At 42.9% G+C, this 14,702-nt stretch overlaps 1 non-coding gene across 1 annotated transcript; it reads left to right on the top strand.

Annotated features, from left to right (window-relative positions):
- Positions 1-14,259: 14,259 nt before the first annotated feature.
- Positions 14,260-14,366, top strand: LOC114411034. Its single transcript, XR_003666420.1, has one exon. It is a non-coding gene; the product is annotated as a small nucleolar RNA R71 (small nucleolar RNA).
- Positions 14,367-14,702: the final 336 nt, after the last annotated feature.

The following is a 14,702-nucleotide window of genomic DNA, read 5'->3' as shown; positions in this document are numbered from 1 at the left end:
GGTCGGGGGGTGCAAACACGCGACTGCTACGGGTCACGCCGCTCAGCCCCGCGATATTGGTCACCTTGGCTGACAACAAGCTGATGTTGGTGGCCTCTTCTTTCCCTTCACTTGGCGGTGCATACCTCCACGGGACTGAGTGGTCGTTTCGGTATGGGAAAGGAACAAGTTTAACTACCGAAGGGTATCGGGGCTTTGGTGAAGTTGTGTCCTTGGTGAAATATATCACCAAAGGTTTAGGCCTTCCAAAACTTCTCTCGTCTGTGGACTGCATACATATATGCTGCTCTTCCATCCCCTCATCCCCGACTTCCAGTTGGCCTTGATCTATCATCTGTTGCAAAAGGTCCTCCACTGCTAAACATGTTTCCATGTTATGTAGCTCACCGGGATGCATCAAACAGGAATCTTCCCCGTGCCCAACGTAGGGAATTACACCCCCCTTTTGTAGGGCCTCATAGATAAACCTCCTGGGGGTCGTCACGCCCTTTAAAGGCTTCGACCTGCGTGGCCTATCCGACTCTACGGCATTAACTGCTCCCCCTCCATGATTGGCGAGCGGGTTTGTTTTCACGTTGGGTCGATCCTCTTGAAACGTCAGCCATCCGGCGTCTATCAAATGTTGGACCTTGTATTTAAGGGTCAGGCATTTTCGGTGGAGTGGCCCGGGGTTTTCCCATGGTACGCACAAGTTGCGTCGGGGTCATACCACTTCGGGAAAGGATGTTGGTAGATCTTCCCGGGAGTTATTATGGCCATTTGGTTGGTGATGAGGGACGGCAAGAGGTCTTCGTACATCATTGGGATCGGGGTAAATTCTGGAATCAGCCTCGGGGGCAAGTTCCTCATCGCGTTGGAACTGGCACCAAAGTGGGCATTGCCGGCCGGGCGAGTCGTGGTTGGAGCCGGAGCTTGGGGGGCCTCCCTCTGGATGGGGGCGGGCACTCTAGGCTGTATGGGTGCTGAATTGGAGGAGTTCCCGGCGCGAGCTGAGAAGCTTGGATGATGTTGCGCGTACTGATGGGTATCATGAGAGGTCTGCGGGGGTTTGACCCATGTGGGCGCTGAAGTGATGGCATGGGTATTCCCTTCCTTCCTTTTTGCCCCAATTGCTCCAATTCTCCTAGCATTGGTACATGTGGAGGAGACGTAATCGAACTTCCCTCTCTTCAACCCTACTTCGATTCTTTCCCCGGCCAATACCAAGTCCGCGAAGCTGGAAGGCATGTAGCCTACCAACTTCTCATAGTAAAACACTGGCAAGGTGTCTACCATCATGGTAATCATCTCCCTTTCGACCATGGGAGGGGCCACTTGTGCTGCCAGGTCTCTCCACCGTTGAGCGTACTCTTTAAAGGTCTTACTTTCCTTCTTAATCATGTTCTGCAGCTGAGTGCGATCGGGAGCCATATCGGAATTGTACTGATATTTCCTAAGGAAGGCAGTAATCAGATCCTTCCAAGTACAGATGCGGGAAGCATCCAGATTAGTGTACCAAAGAATCGTGGCTCCAACCAAGCTATCTTGGAAAAAGTGCATTAAAACCTTTTCATCCCTAGAATGCGCCCCCATCTTGCGACAATACATCTTGAGATGGTTCTTAGGACAAGTCGTCCCTTTGTACTTGTCGAAATCAGGTACCTTGAATTTTGGGGGGATGACGACATCCGGTACCAAGCAAAGATCTGTCATGTCCGCGAACGGATAGTCACCAAAGCCTTCAACAACTCTCAATCTCTCCTCGATGAGATCGAGGTTCCTTCTTTCTTCCGCCGCCGGGGGTGGTCCTTCTGTGGACAAGAATATTGGTTGTGCTGTGAGGTTGTGCTGAGGCAATGTGTTGTGCGCCGGCCCCTCGACGGGGATCGGGGGGTAGAAATCAACATCCCCTTGGGCATACTCTTGATGATCTTCGTGGACCTCGTCGGGATGTCGAGGAGGCTCCCCTTCAAGGATGGGGGAAGAGACATGACCCACGTCATCATGCATGAATGGCGGCGTGTAATTAGGCGGTAATCCATAAGGGTAAGCCACCCGGTTGTATCCCAAATGGGGGTTGCTGCTATGCCCCAGTGTGTTCCTTTCTCGTCCTACGACGTTTGGGGGAGGATGGTGAGCGGTAGCTAGGAGAGTTGGGTTTACTTCAGCAGCCGAACTAACAGTGGCAGCAGTGGCCATGTTTTTCTCCATGAGTTGTCTCATTCCTAACATGGCCTCCATCATGGAAGCCATTTGTTCTTTCAAAGCTGACATGTCGGCTCTCATCTGTTCCTGTGTCTCCTCTTGATCACCCATCGTTCTAGATTTGGATCTGGTGCGATAGGGATGCCTTGGGGCGTGTTTAGTTATGGTGTTTTTCCTAAAAAAACCAAACGTGAGGAGTCGGTAAAGAAAAATGAATGCATGCTAGAGATAAAATGCGGGAGTGATTTGATTCGCACTGACTTTGGAGTAAAAACATGGGATAAACTCATTTTATTCAGAAAGTTATAACTAGTCAAGATCTGAGTGACAATACAAGTTTCCTAGCGGTTTCTAATTATATGGGCCATTAAATCTATCATATGCTGACAATAGCCGAGAAGTCCGTGGATCTCCTCGGGGGCGGAGTAGGTGTCCGCCATCGCTTTGGCCTTGGCTAGCAATCGAGGAAGTTCATGACTCCCGTTCAAGGTAAGAGCAAATCGGTCCATCCACATTGTTGCCTCTTGATGTAACGAGTCGATCACCCTTCCTCTAGCCCCCTTTTCCGCGTACACTCGGGCATACTCGTCCGCCACTTTATGCTCGTGGGCCGTGGCTAGATTTAGCTCTTCTTGGTATTTGCTGACGATAGCTAACATGTTGGTCTCTGTCTCGCATAACCGCTAAGACAAGTTTGTTTTGGACCTTGAGCAAACCTTCAACTCATCTTTGAAGATCAAACTGTCTACTCGTGATTGGTCCCTTTCCTCTCTCCGGAGCTTAAGCTCGCTGTTACTGCCCCATAGAGCCCCTCGGAACTTGTTTTGGATCTTCAGAGCTGCTGATTTGAACCTTTCTTTGACTGTTTGGGCTTGCTCGAGTTCTGCCCTAAGGGCCTACACCTCTTCGTCTTCCTCCGGTGCCTCAACTTCCTCCCTTTTAGCGGTTCTCAAACTTGGGAGCCAATCCAAACCACATTGGTCTTATTGAAACCTCGTGAAATGACAGGCGCGAGCTCTTCCTCTAGTGGTGCCCCTCTTATAGGGTAGCCAAGTTGCCTTATAGCAAGAATGGGATTGTAACTGATGCAACCCCTTGTCCCCATCAAGGGAACATTCGGAAATCCTCCGCACGAAATAAGAACCCCGATTCTTCCTTCTTTCCATCGAGGAAACCAGTTGACAGACGCTCCTTCTTTGTTTGCTAAGAGTCGGTCCCAATTTGCCCCTCCTTTCTCTGTGCATGAACGGTGGCTTTCTAGAGGGCAAGCATGCCTCACCTCTTGGCGAAAAAGATGCGAAACCAACCATACATAAGAGTCGGAGTATAGCAGACAATCCTCGTACTGCTCTTCTCACATCTTCGGTCAAAGGTGTCATATAGGTCGGCTAACATAGCGACAACCGGGCTTTCCTTGTGGTCATGATTGGCGAGAAAAGCGTCGATCGCTGTTAGGTCCACCAACCCATCCACATTTGGAAATAGGACTCCTCCGAAGATCAACAGTGCAAGAATGTCTATGAACGGGGCCCATTCGCCTCTACCTGCCAAGATTCTTGCTTTTGCCTCCAAATATTTTCTTGGTATTCCAACCACCCCATTTTCGACTTGCTTTTCGTGGTCTAATTCCTGTGTCGAGATTTGGACTATCTTAGAAATTCTAGCTAATGAGGGATAGAACCCTGAGAAGAGGTATGGTCTCCTTCCCCCTAGAGGACATCCTAGGGTCTCTTCAAATTCTTCCACCATGGGTGATAGCTGGAAGTCCCCAAAAGTGAAGCATCTCAACGGCTGATCATAATACTGGGCGAGGGAGGCAATGGCCTCTGTGGAGACTTCTGCCATGGCTAGGTCCCAGATTTTACCGTAAGCTTTGCGAAAAGCTTGCCGCTGGAGCTGACCCATCAACTGCCCTAACTCCTTTAGACGGGTGATTCCTAGGCTCTTGACCTTGACTTGATAGAACCTCTTTTTAAGCGATGGTGTTTGACTTGATCCCATGTTTTACTAAATTGAAACAAAATCCAGTGCAAATCAAAACTCCGACATCTATCATGGGTGGAATGGATGAATGCATGAAGAAATGCATATGATATAGATGCAATTCATGAATACGGGAGCCCGAGAAATTGTCTCCTTCTTAGATACAACGTCTTGGGGTAGCACGGTGCCCGACGTATGTATTTAAGAAGGTGACATGGACCCTCCGTTGGTTTGCCAAAGAGAGGGGATCAAGACAGAACCCGTGTATGATGCATATGCAAAAGGCACAACACGGGGATGTACATAGTACGACAATATTCACAAACAAATATAATCAAAGGGGTACATGACACTTAGGACTACATGCATGGCAGTGTGAAAAATGGTACGCAGCATGTTTGCTCCGTTCCCCTATTTTAGGGACCTACATGGGAGAGAGCTAAAAGGGTTTTTTTAGTGATAATTCCCAAGGTGGTCATATCTCACTTGATGGTTTATAGAGGTATCATCCCCTTCGAAGAACATATTGCAGCAGTAGGGGCTACTAGCAACAATATGTTATCAAAGAGAAAAGCTCTAGATGAAGGTTCACTGTAATCAAGCAAGTCGGAGACCTAGCATGATCACAGATTCACCTCCACTCCTTATGCTCCCACGAACCCAGGTATAGGGCCCTTTTTCAACTCACCGTGTGTGCAAATAGTGTTGGTGTTTGTGTGCATCAAATGAATAAATATTTACCTCGTGCATACATTTTAAAGCGCACTAAAAGCATCAAAGAGTTATATATACAAGAACATAAGAAAAATAAAGGGAAACCAACAAACGAGAAAGTCATGATAAACATTGCACAAGATTAAATGGCCTAACTCTCTAAAAATAGTCCCCAGTAGAGTCGCCAACTGTCACAACCTACCCTTCGGCGGGAGGGCGACGCGGGACTCACGGGATGCGTCTTCCAAGAAAGGAATACGCGCGGAGTCGCCACCAACGTTTATTTGAGGAAAATGTCGGAAAAACCGGAAAAGACGTGGTCTACGAACTTTAAGTGAAAGGTTCGGGAGTTGTATTTACGCACGTGGAAGGTATTAGCACCCCACAGGTCTGTCACAAGAGACGGCAGCCTTTAATCAAATGTGCAAATATGACTTCAATTTATGTCATCTTCCCCTTTTTCACGTTCCTATGACTTTTTATGCCTTTTATATATTTTTTTTTTATCTTTTTATGGTCGACGAGGGTGTTTCCCTTGCTCCAACATATTCCTCAATTGTGATAAGGAAATCAGACCTACGTAGTTCTTTGAGAACCAAACGTTGGTTAAATTGTTTTTATCTTTTTTGCAAAATATTTTTTTATTTAATGAAGGGTCATTTAAGGCGTTGGACCAGTAAACAATCTTTCGATTCTTTTAAAAGGAGAGAAAACATTAAGGCATTGGACCATTAATGATCTCTTGTTATTTTGAAAGAGGTAACAAAGCTACGTGTTGTTTTCGGCATTTTAGAAATCTACGTTTAACCAATAAAAGCGAAAAAGACCATTTCAAGGCATTGGACCTTAAAAATGGCTTTTTATGTGATGGCAAAAGTTTGATTTATGAATTGAATTTAGCCTTAGTTTCACTTTGGTTATTAGTCAATTCGATTAAGAAAGAAAAATCCCAAAGAAAAACGTCCGATTGATTTTTTTGATTATTTTACTAAAAGATATTTTTTTATTATATTATTATTATTTTGCCTCTATTTTGGTTTTAAACGTGGTTACGGCATGGCAAAACAGTCGGATTTCATTTTGACATAAATTAAAAGATGTTACAATATGAATGATCGGTGGAAATTTATTTTATTTTTGATTAGGCGGGAAAATGACTTAAATAAATGACTAAAGCACGTCAAAAGGGGATACGGAAAGCAAATGAAATAAAAATAAAAGCACGCGAAACAAATGATGACCACTAAGGATACATAGAATGAATTGAAAAGTTCGATTTCGGGAACTTACCGGTTGAAGACCGAAGAACGACGAAGAACGAACGAAGAATGGCGGAAAATCTTCGCGAAATCACCCACGAAAACGTCTCGGAAGCGTTACGGAAGCGCTTCGGCTTGGATTTTCTTCACGGAAACAATTTTTCTCTCTAATTTTAAGTGATTCTCAGATACTAGGAGGGTTGAACATTTTTGTTCTTCCCTCCTTTCCCTATTTATAGGGAAAAGAGGGAGAAGCTTGCCACCCAGCTCGCCCAGGCGAGCTCGGTTGCTTCCTCCAGAAGGCACCGCCTTCTGGGGAACTTCCTGGAAGGCCCAATTGGGCCTGGTTGCTATTTGAACCCCCTTGTTTACTAAATACACCCCCTGCCCCCCTTTTTTGCTGTTTCTTTTTCCGTAACGTTACGGAACTTTACGAATTTCGCAACGATGCTCGTTTTCTTTCCGTAATGTTACGGAACCTTATGGATTACGTAATTGATCGAGGCCGTACCCGAATCAAATAAACATGAAAATGCAGTAACTAGGAAGTGATCCTAGGTCGTTTCCCAACGAGCAGTGACAAGCCAAATGTTCATAATATACTTGCAGTAACAGTAACAATGGGGGGGGGGGGTTTGGTTGTTTGGTAATTAAAGAGCAGAACAAATAAAATGGAATACGAAACTACTAATATTAAAAACGGGTTGTTTCCTCTGATTCAGAAGCCACTCTTTTATCCTGGGTTATGGAGAATTCGTCCCTAACAGTCAACCACTTAATCCAACCCTATTTCAATTTACTAAGCGAAAATCAACTTAGGGTTTTCAATACGTGATTAGGCACCACATACACCAGTTAGCCCTTCGTCCATTAAGCATGAACGCAAGTTAGGCTCAGAGGCAATTAATGGAACACGAAGCGTGCATTGATTAATATTCACGAAATTGGGATAACTGGTGAAGGGAAAACTGCCAGGAAACCACATTACAAACGAAACCTCAAAGAGAGTTGGGCTTCGTCCTCAAAAGGAAACAACACCAGAAAATCTAGCCTTCCATGGATTCAAACAGAAAACGCAAATGAAGCATGAAGCAGAAACGTAAATGAAAGTAGAAGAAGAAGCAAGAATGAACTCGTAATTAGAAGCAGAAAACGGAAATTTGCATTAAGAACGAAAACTGTAACAAGGGAACAGAAAAACGTGAAAACCTAAAACCAAAGCTCTGAATAATGAAAATAGCATAGCAGAATAGAATACCCTGCACGAATCCCAAGGCAGCTATTTAAAAAGAGTCACTCAAAGTCACTGGGCCCTATTACAATACTCTGGCCCAAAACGAAATAAACACTGAACAACATAAAATAAAATTGCGAAATTTCCTAATTAGAAATTAACTAAGGTAAGCGCTGCTTTATTTGCCCTCTTCAAGTCCACAACCAAAATCCGGATTAAGCCCAATGTTTCATTAATTCCTGAAATTAGATTAAAAACATCAAATTAGCTAAATGAGCCCAAATAATAAAACTGCCTAATTAATTGACAATTAAGACCAATCAATAATTAAAATGGTGCAAAAAGGGTTTAGAAAATAGAAGAAAATGATGGCACATCAAAACCCCCCATACTTAGCCTTTTGCACTCCTGGGCAAAATGAAACAAAGAACAAAATCCAAGGATATCAAAGGGAGACAAACAAAAACATTCACATATTTCTCAATGAACATCAAGGAATGAAAGGAATGGGTAACATCTAACATAAGGAGATCCAAAAAGTCAAGACATTCATGAAAATCATCCAAGCAACCCAATCATGGCAAAATAGTTAATCAGCTCAAGAATGAAAAGTGATAAAGCCTCACAAGATATACACTCTATCTCTCAAGTGTCTAGGCTACTATTTACCCTCAAAGCACCCATGAAAGCAAACACCACATAAACTTGGCAAGATTCTAAAATTGACAATCAACCCATAAACACAAGCACATGAGGATCAAAAGGTCTTTTAAGGTTGTAATGGGGCCAAGGACAAGGTATGGAGAAATATGGAATAAGTGGCTAAATCCCAAAGGAATAGAGGAGCAAAGGGGAATAAGTGCATATTAAGAAAAAAAAATAAGAAAATAAAAAGAAGTAAAGATAAAAATTAAACATGAAGAGTAGAACCAAGAGTTTCATCATTCTTGTGCCATTTAAGATCTTATTCACTCAACTTTATTGCTTTTCTTTTTCTTTTTTCGAATTTTTTTTTTCGATTTTTTTTTCTTTTTTTTACTCTTTAGCCTTTGAGAAACAACATTTCATTCAGCATGTCCAACATTTAACCAATATACAATGTACATCAAGTATGGCCCAAAATACATCATGAAGCATAGCCAACAAAACAAGTTGTCCAATGAAACAAAAACCTCCCACACTTATTCCCAAAACAATTCCAAAGCTCCAAAATTCCTTAAGGATATGGTAATATCATGGTTTTTCACTTAAGGCTTGTAGTGAGCTTCAAAACAAGGAAAGGGAAACAAGGCTCAAAAGGGCTATCAAAGGAATTAATTCAAGGTAAGTCCATTTGGCTAGAAGCTTATAAGAACAAAATTGCCTTAATCATTTCCAAATATGCATGTGAATTAGGACGCATCAACAAGAATCAAGCCAAGGCTATTGTGCAAGCAATCAATGGGGCAAAACACACCAAATGATTATAATGATGGATGGCTCAAATTCTCACAAGGGTAAAATCATCACTTTCAAATTGAGCTTTCAAAACTATCATGACATGTAGAGAAGAATCAAGGATTTCAAGTCACAAAATGTCAAGAACTTTTATTTTCAAAACAATTACCCATTTCTTGAACATATCCTATAATTCAAAGAAAAACATGCAAATTCGTACGTGCACACGAAATTGACCCAAAATATTAAACTGAAAATCCGACGAAACTAACAACATTAAAAAATTAACACAACTAACAAATTAACAAAACCAACAAAACTAGCAAAACCAAAGAACACTCCCCCCCCCCCATACTTAAACAACACATTGTCCTCAATGTAGCACAATTAACAGATTAAAAACAATTAAATCATCAAAGAGAATCGGACAAGTGTAATAAAAGCAAAGAAGGAGATAGGAAAAGAAAAAAAACTCCCTAAGTCATGGTGGAGGAAGAGTAGGGTGGAGTAAGGAAGTCTCTTCCACCACTACGTCCACTAAAGAAGGGTTCGTGAGGAATGGCTTAAGTCGATGTCCGTTGACCTTGAAGCTCTTGTTTGTGGAGTCGCTTTTGATCTCAACTGTACCATAAGGAAAAACATTAGTAACAACAAAAGGACCAATCCACTTTGACCTCAACTTACCACTCATGAGTCCAAGCCTAGAATTATACAATAACACTTTTTGCCCAACCACGAAGTCTTTTTTAACTATCATGCTATCATGGAACTTCTTGGTCTTTTCTTTGTAGAACTTGGCATTCTCGTAGGCTTCTAGGCGGATTTCATCTAACTCACTCAGTTGCAACTTCCTTTCCTCGCCAGCTTGATCCATAGAAAAGTTGCAAGTCTTCACTGCCCAGTATGCTTTGTGCTCAATTTCCACTGGAAGATGACATGCCTTTCCAAAGACAACCCGGTAAGGAGACATTCCTATGGGTGCTTTGTAGGCAGTCCGATGTGCCCAGAGAGCATCATCAAGCCTGGTACTCCAATCTTTCCTGCTTGGCTGCACAATCTTCTCTAGAATTCTCTTGATTTCCCTGTTAGAAATTTCTGCCTGTCCATTAGTCTGGGGGTGGTATGGTGTGGATACCCTGTGTACCACCCCGTACTTTTTAAGCAGGGCATGCATTGTCCTATTGCAAAAATGGGTTCCTTGATCACTAACAATTGCTTTAGGTACTCCAAACCTGCAAAACAGATTAGACCTGACAAAGTCTGCGACAACTTTAGCATCATTAGTTCTAGTGGGCTTGGCTTCCACCCATTTTGAAACATAATCAACTGCAAGGAGAATATAAACATAACCAAAAGAGACAGGAAAAGGACCCATGAAATCTATACCCCAGACATCAAACACCTCACAGAATAGCATAGGTTGCTGAGGCATTTGTTGTCGCCATGTAAGTGTATTTCCTGCTCTCTGACACTGCTCACAAGTGCTGCAGATCTTCCACGCATCTTTAAAGATGGTGGGCCAATAAAAACCACAATCAAGCACTTTGCGAGCTGTCCTTTGAACACCCAGATGACCTCCCGGTGCGGAAGAATGACAGAACTGCAGGACTGAGTCAGTCTCATGATCTGGAATGCACCGTCTAATGACCTGATCACTGCACAATTTCCACAAGTAGGGGTCATCCCAAATAAAATGCTTAGCATCACTTTTAATCTTATCTTTTTGGGCCTTAGATGCTAAGGGAGGAAAAACAGAGGCAACTAAATAATTGACAATGTTAGCAAACCAGGGAGTAGAAAGAGAGTCAGAAATACTATACAATATATACAAATGATCATCCGGGAAATCATCCCGAATAGGTGAATCTGCATCAGAGACACGTTCGATCCGACTCAAATGATCAGCAACTAGATTTTGTGCTCCGCTCCTATCACGGATCTCCAAGTCAAACTCTTGGAGCCAGAGCATCCATCGGATCAACCTAGGCTTAGAATCATCCTTCTTCAACAAGTACTTTAGAGCTGCATGGTCAGTATAAACAATAATGCGAGTACCAAGCAAATAAGATCAAAAGTTTTCAAGAGCAAAAACTATGGCTAGAAGCTCTTTCTCAGTAGTAGTATAATTTGCTTGGGCAGCATCTAAAGTCCTAGAAGCATAATATATCACCCTGGGCAATTTATCAATTTTCTGAGCAAGGACAGCCCCCAATGCAAAATTTGATGCATCACACATAAGCTCAAAAGGGGCTGTCCAATCGGGTGCCTGGATGATGGGGGTGGTAGTCAACGCTCTTTTGAGGCAATCAAAAGCCTCTTTGCATCTATCATTAAAGTCAAACTCCACCTCCTTTTGCAACAAGTTGGACAGTGGAAGGGCTACTTTGCTAAAATCCCTTATAAAGCGCCTGTAGAATCCTGCATGACCAAGAAAAGATCGCACCTCTCGCACACAAGAGGGGTAAGGCAATTGTGAAATAACAGAAATTTTTGCAGGATCTACTTCAATACCCTTATTGGAAATAATGTGGCCTAAAACTATACCTTGCTCAACCATAAAATGACATTTTTCAAAATTTAGAACAAGGTTAGTTTCAATGCATCTATTCAAAACTTTTTCCAAACTATTCAAACAACCATCAAAAGAGGATCCATATACAGTGAAATCATCCATAAACACCTCTATGCAATTTTCTAAAAAATCACTGAAAATACTAATCATGCACCGCTGGAAGGTACCAGGGGCATTGCACAGGCCGAAAGGCATCCTCCTATAAGCAAAAGTGCCGAAGGGGCAGGTGAATGTGGTCTTTTCCTGATCCTCAGGAGCAATAGTAATTTGCATATAACCAGAAAAACCATCAAGGAAACAGTAGTGGGATTTACCTGCCAGGCGTTCAAGCATCTGGTCAATGAATGGCAGGGGAAAATGGTCCTTTTTGGTAACCTGGTTCAGCCTCCTATAGTCAATGCAGACTCTCCAACTGTTCTGCACCCGAGTAGGAATCAGCTCCTCCTTCTCATTTCTGATCACTGTGAGGCCAGTCTTTTTCGGGACTACCTGGACGGGACTCACCCATTGGCTGTCGGAGATAGGATAAATGATTCCAGCTTGCAAAAGCTTGGTTATCTCCTTCTTCACTACATCAAGAATCACCGGGTTAAGTCTTCTCTGTGGCTGTCTTCACTTGTTTAGCTCCATCCTCTAAATTTATTCGATGTATACATGTGGATGGGCTAATACCAGGAATGTCCGCCAGGGTCCAGCCTATAGCCTTCTTATGCTTCTTGAGAACTGCCAACAACTTCTCCTCTTGCTCATCAGCAAGGGAGGCAGATATAATCACTGGAAAACTCTTGCTATCATCCAAGTAAGCGTATTTTAAATTTGATGGCAGAGGCTTCAATTCTGGTGTGGTCGGCTAGACAGTGGTAGAAGGAGATGGTTTCTCAGCCTTTACCTCATAAAGAAAGTCAGAGGTATGTGTACTTCCTGAAACATGGTTAGTCCTATCTGACTCTATAAAATCAATCTCAAGAGGTAAAACACCACCACCAGGCATGCAATCAATATCACTCTCAGATTCACTCTTAGCATCAAATTCAGACATATGATCAAGTACAATTTCAGACTCAATGCATGAAGAGTGAGAGGCATGCAGATTAGAATAAAGATCAGTCATGTATTCATCAACAACATGGTCAATTATTTCAGCACGAAATACAGAAAGATCTTCAGATGGGTATTTCATAGCATCCAGAATATTAAAATGAACAGTTATATCACCAAACTCCATGGACAGTGTGCCTGCATAAACATCTATCTTAGTTCTAGCAGTTTCCATAAAGGGTCTGCCTAGAATGATGGGAACTGATCCTTGAGAAAATCCATCTTCCATATTCAAGATATAAAAATCAACAGGGAAAATCAGTTCACCAACTCTAACTAAGACATCTTCTATGAAACCAACAGGATAGGCAACACTTCTATTAGCTAAATGAATTACCACATCAGTTGACTGCAAGGGACCTAGAGATAGAGAATTAAAAATCGACAGAGGCATAACACTAACAGAGGCTCCTAAATCTAGCATGGCATTGTCAAACTTACTATTCCCTATAATACAAGGTATGCTGAATGTACCTGGATCTTTGCATTTTTCAGGAATTTGAGGAACAGATTTACCAATCAATGCGGAGACATTTCTGCCCATGCTAATTCGTTCACTTCCTTTAAGCTTCCGCTTATTAGTGCACAGCTCCTTCAAGAATTTGGCATATCTTGGAATTTGCTTTATTGCATCCAACAGAGGTATGTTTACCTCTACTTTTCTAAACGTTTCCAAGATCTCTTTCTCTGCCTCTTCCATTTTTTTGTTGGAAACTGCTCTTGGAGGGAATGGAAGAGGGGGAATGTGCTGCTTCTGCAAATCAGAATTACCTGTGGAAGAAGATTCACCTGCACAAAAATCGTTAGGTAGATTTTTGTCATCACCTTTTTCTGGAATAGAGTGAAGTTTGGCAGGTTCATTTGCAGATGAGGAAGGTGCTACGGGTTGAGGTCCTTGACACTGCTTTCCCGACCTCAATGAAATGGCACTGACATTTTTGGGATTTTGGACAGCTTGAGAAGGCAGCTTGTCAGAATTCTGGGACTGTTGTTGATTCAATTGGGTAGCTAATTGTCCCATCTGATTGGTTAAGCTCTGAATGGAGGCTCTGGTCTCTTGCTGAAATTGCATGTTCTGCATAGTCATTTGCCTCACAAGTTCTTTGAGGGAAGGTTGTGGAGGGGCCTCAACTGTTGGTTGTTTCTGGGGTTGTTGCTGTTGTTGGATTGGTGGAGGAATGTATGGTCTGCTTGGGCCAGCAGCATTTCGGAAGGAAGGAGCAGGCTGCTGTTGTTGTTGCTGAGGGCTGGACCATCTGAGGTTAGGGTGATTCCACCATCCAGGGTTGTATCTGTTGCTGGAAAGGTCATAATTGCTCTGCGATGGTTGATTTTGCTGCTGAGGTTGAGGAGGTCTATTGTAAATATTTGCAGCATAAGCTTCAGGCTGCTCAATTGCTCCAGGTTGCTGCATGGAAGGGCAAAGGTCTGTATGGTGGTCAGCAGAGGAGCACAAACCACAAACCCTTGCGACAGGTACAGATTTCTGATTCAAGGCCAGCTGGGTTACCAAGTTGACCAACGCATCCAGTTTGCCTTCAAGCTTCTTAGTTTCAGATGATGCAGATGGGTTTGTAGCTACCTCATGCACTCCTCTAATGACTATGGCATCATTTCTGGCGCTAAACTGCTGGGAGTTGGAGGCCATCTTCTCAATTAAATTTCTGGCTTCAGCAGGAGTCATGTCTCCAAGGGCTCCACCACTGGCAGCATCTATCATACTTCTCTCCATATTACTGAGTCCTTCATAAAAATATTGGAGAAGAAGCTGTTCTGAAATCTGATGGTGGGGGCAACTGGCACATAGTTTCTTAAATCTCTCCCAATACTCATACAGGCTCTCTCCACTGAGTTGTCTAATACCTGAGATATCCTTCCTAATGGCTGTGGTCCTGGAAGCAGGGAAAAAATTTTCTAAGAATACTCTCTTAAGGTCATCCCAGCTCGTGATGGACCTTGGAGCAAGGTAATACATCCAGTCCTTTGCCACTCCCTCTAATGAATGAGGAAAAGCCTTCAGAAATATGTGATCCTCTTAGACATCTGGGGGTTTCATGGTGGAGCAGACAATGTGAAATTCTTTCAAATGTTTGTGCGGGTCTTCACCTGCAAGGCCATGAAACTTTGGAAGCAAATGAATCAGTCCAGTTTTAAGAACATATGGGACATCCTCATCAGGGTATTGGATGCACAAGCTTTCATAGGTGAAATCAGGTGCAAC

This window comes from Glycine soja, chromosome 4, assembly GCF_004193775.1.
Source record: "Glycine soja cultivar W05 chromosome 4, ASM419377v2, whole genome shotgun sequence".
Classification (NCBI taxonomy): Eukaryota; Viridiplantae; Streptophyta; class Magnoliopsida; order Fabales; family Fabaceae; genus Glycine; species Glycine soja.
The sequence above is the reverse complement of the archived record's forward strand: the minus strand, read 5'-3'. Positions and strand labels throughout refer to the sequence as shown.